Genomic DNA, 4,483 nt, shown 5'->3' with positions numbered 1-4,483 from the left:
ACAAAGCAGGATTGTGTATGACCATTGGTGTGAGCCCTCAGCAGGAAAAAAGGGGAGGCACTGTGACTTTGGGGACGGCGGGGAAGGCAGCCCCAGCAGGACGTGGGCAGCAGAGGTTCAGCGCCTCCAGCAGCAGATTTCGCGTGAATACCTCCTCGCTTTGAACCAGGGGGGTCTTCAAACAGTAGCTGGGGGAGGTTTGAGTGCAGAGCCAGGTTCTGGCTGAAATTTCCCTTCCTTTGTCTGCACCCCTCTGCAGGAAGCAGCCCCCCCCCCAGGGCCCGTCCCCCCCCCACAGCAGCTGGCAGAGCCGTCCGTCACCGCGCTGTCACCGCAGCCGTGGCGCAACGAAAACAAAAGACGTGACAAATTTGTCCTTTTCTCTTTTATAATTAACCAAAATATCTCGTTGTGTAGCAAAGCGTGGCTCCTAATTAACAGGCAGGCAAGAGGCTATTTTTAAAATCCAGACCCCCAGTAATTATATTTGCAGCAGAGAATGATATTTCAGTCAAATGCGACAGACAGCGAGCCAAGCTCCCATGTGAGGCAATTAATATTTCACACCTGCCAAGCAAATCAGCATTGGCAAGAGGAGGGGACGGCATTGAGAAGGGGATGCTGCGCTTTTGACACAGGCCGAAAATCCTTTGCTTGGTCACACAATGGCTGGAGAAGGAGCGCTTGCTGCCATTGAGATGCACAAAGAGGAGAGAGCCAGAGCCCGAATGATCTCTTGTTGGGCAGAAAGCCCTCTGTCCAGACCTGGGGTGGGAAGGGAAACAGATGATCAGGATTGCTGACAACAACCAGATCTGCAGGTTGGTGGCCCTGCCTGTGGTAGAGGGTTGGAACTGATGATCCTTGGGGTCCCTTCCAACCCAAGCCATTCTATGATTCTATGATCTATTTGAGGAAGAGATTGAAAGCTTTCTTAGTTGCCTGCACATGTGGGCACCGCTCCTCAACACACCCCAGCACCGCTCTCCAACAGCGATTCAAAAAGCCTGGAGGCTCTACGCCCAAAAGAAGTGTGGCTGAGAAGCTACAGATGCTCGGTCCAGTTCAAAGCATGGGATGCAATTTGCTGTGATTCTCCATTGGTCCATGGCCACCTCTCCCGTGAGCCGCACATATTAGCGAGCTCATTTTTCCTGCTACAGAGACAAAGGCATGCATTTTCCTTCCCACTGTTTTTGCTGTTGAGGATTAATCTGCCCATTAATGGATAATCTGTCAGCGTTTAGATGCATTGAAGTTGGGAGATTTGCAGGCTCACGATACCATCTGCTTTATTAGAGCAGTTTGAAAACCTGACGTTCAATTTGTTCTGCGGGATTTGACAACAGATTATTCTCCAGATTCCCAAATAATTAAAGAAACCAAAAACCAGAGAGAATGGTGATGAGGATGGAGAGAGGGAGGGTGGAGAGCTGCCGTGTGTGCGTGGCTGACCCCTATGGGGTGCAGAGGGTTCTGCTCTTCTTTGTTCTCTTGCACGGTAACAAAATGCCATCAGACGCATGGCTTGGAGAGCATCACATCCAAAAGTTTCCCCTTCAAATGATGGAAGAATCTCGCTCAGACAGGGCACTCTATTGACCTCCTGCCACCCTCCTAATGAGAAAAGATGATGGTGGAACTCCAGGGGAGGAGGGGAAAAGCAAACAAATTTTCCTTCCTCCATAAAAACAAACCAACAAACCTGGAACAATTAATCTGAAGCCATCTCGGAGAGGTCTCGGGAGAGGGCTTGTGTTTCCAAAGTGCTCTCTGAAGCATTTCTCATAAGTAATGGAGCCTCAGCCCCATGCATCGATCGTGTGCCCCGTGTCGCTGCGGTGCTTTAGCTAATGATGCGGCGTCGCCCCTCATCTCCGCATTGCCAAAGATTGCAAGTGCTCTGCAAAGGGCCGTGTCCTGGGGGTCAGGGGAGAAGTTTGTGATGGAGAAAAACAAGCAGATTTCTGGTATTCCTCATCAGGGAAAATCTCCCCTCTCCTCTGGCCGCCCCGGCCATAGCTGCGTTGAGCAGCACTGACAGCTGTGCCCATTGCCTTGCACAGGATACAAGCCCCGTTACAGGAGATGCTGCACTCTGCTGGGCTGCTCTTGAAGACAGATTTTGCTCCTGCACATCCACATGTGCACTGCTCCTGTTATCTGGGTTGCAGCATCTCCCTTGGCTCCATCCACAGCATCCCTTGGCCTCCTCTTGTTCCCCTGAGCAGAGCCCTGGATTCTATGTATGAAATTAAGGTGCTCTTTGTTCATCACAAGTGCTTGAGATCCTTGCAGTGAAGATGTCCTAAAGGCACAGAACAGAAATATTCCTGTCCTGGAGAAGACTTATCCTCACAAAACAGCTGATGGTGTCAGGGCTTTCAGCAGCAGTGACACCAACATGGTACCATGGGGGGGGGGGGGGGGGGAAGGGGGGGGGAAATGCATTTGATGGAGCTAAGAAGAAAAATACTGAGTATTGAGAACACAGGTTTGAGATCGTACCCACAGCTTGGCTGCTCCTTCTGGGCTTCTTCTTTAATTGGACCTTTTCAATAGTGCTCCATGAGATGCTCTGTAGCTCGTGTGGTGGAACAGCATGCATGATTTTAAACTCTGCTATTTGGGGGGGGGGGGGGGGGGGGTAGATTTCCATGCAGCTGCTTTGTACCACCCGTCTCCTCCTCCCCAGGCTCATGGACGCCCCTCACTCCCCTCCCCCGGAGGTTTTGCTGGAGAGCACTGATCGTATATGCACTTTGATTTTCAGTGCTACTGGAAGCTTTTTGTTCTATTATTCACTCTAGGTCTGTGTTGTCTGTGCTTATTATGTGCCATCAGAAGGTACCTGGGAGTCTGCAGCCTTCCCAGCCACTCCTATTGTACAAACACATCAATAAGTAAGTGGTGTATGAATTCAGCTGCGTGCTCGTGGCTGTGAGCGGAGCCCTGTCATTTTTTCAGGTCACCTCGCACTGAAGTCGAGGCAGTTTTGCTGTTGCAGCCTTCTCTTCAGGAGACAACCACAGAAGTGGCTCTTAGGTTTCTGTTTCATTTTATTTATCCCTCCAAGACAGCGGAGGCGACTTTAAAAAATCAAAACAAAAGGATAACTTGAATGAGGGCTGCAACCACTTCCAGTGCAGGGGGTCAGCAGCAGCAGGACGGGTAATGAGCGGGGATGCTCCTGTCTGCGTGTTTGAACAAACCCTCCTTTGAAAAACAGAGAGGCTCATACCTCTGGGACCTCATTGCCAGGTAGAAAACAGCAGCACTTTATTATCAGCAATTGCCGGGGTGGAGATGAGAGCCCTTTCCAGTCCTTTTCCCCAGTGCTCTTAAAGATGCCTTTCATCACCGCTGCTGATGAGTTCTATGTCTCATCTGATGCTTCGCTACCACCTGGCACTAACTGATATTTACTCAGAGTAAAAGTCAACCCTTTATTCCATAATCACCGTTTGGGTTTCTTCACCCAGAAATGCCATCACTCCCCGTGCCCACACCGGAGAAATCCCCCCCAGACACAGCGGGGGTGCAGATTTGGAGGCCTTTTCCCAGTGAGGTCGCTGCCCCGTGCTTCGGGATGAGCTTCAGCCCCCACCTCCGTCCCTCTGTCCGTCCGCACCGCTGGAGCGGCTCATGATGGATGGGAAGACCCAGCGACGGATCCAGCACACGCAGTTATATGGCATCCATAAATGGGAGGAATAAATTGCAATCAGCAAGCTGTAGATCTGGGCGGAGAAGCTAATCTTTGCACTAAATTACCAGACTTAGGCTTTAATGATTTTTACCGGCGTTTCGTGGCGCCGCTGTTTATTGCAGCGGAGCAGCTCGGATGGTACAGCAATGAAAAGCAGTCCGTGAGACCAGGCCGGGTTAATGAGACCACGGTGCAGTCCCAAGGGAGTGATGGATGGTGATGGGGATATCACTGTCCCATCGTTGCCCTCCCCTGCTCGCTTTCATGCATTGCTGTAGCTCCCTGCTGCTCATTGCTTATCCAAACGATGGAACCTTTTCCTGCAATACACAAACGAGACCTTGAGGACATCAAATTGCAGGCAGCAGCCACATAGAGGCCCTCACTCTTGCAATGAGGGAAGCCACATCCTTTTGTTGTCTCCTGGCTTTGCAGATTCTCCCTTATCCTCTATGACTCATTCAACCTCTGGTATCGCTGTGGGAAATATGCATCTAGGGAACAGTTCCATGGGAGATGCTTAAATGGTGTGATTTACATTGTAGCCTTCCCCTTAAAACTAGATTGAGGGCTCGGCAATACCCTACAAAGCGCTGAGCAGACAGAAGGCAGTAAATGAGCACAGCCTTGATTAGATCCGAACCAACAGTCTTGAAGTAAAAGTTTAAGGCATAAAACTGTTGAACAATACATTCACCATATGGTTCGTTCAAACGCAGCCGTGTGTACGTTTCCTATCCACTTGTTATTTGAAGGTATTGATTTTAGTGGAGT

Source organism: Gallus gallus, chromosome 26 (genome assembly GCF_016699485.2).
Source record: "Gallus gallus isolate bGalGal1 chromosome 26, bGalGal1.mat.broiler.GRCg7b, whole genome shotgun sequence".
NCBI classification, from domain to species: domain Eukaryota; kingdom Metazoa; phylum Chordata; class Aves; order Galliformes; family Phasianidae; genus Gallus; species Gallus gallus.
The sequence above is the reverse complement of the archived record's forward strand: the minus strand, read 5'-3'. Positions refer to the sequence as shown.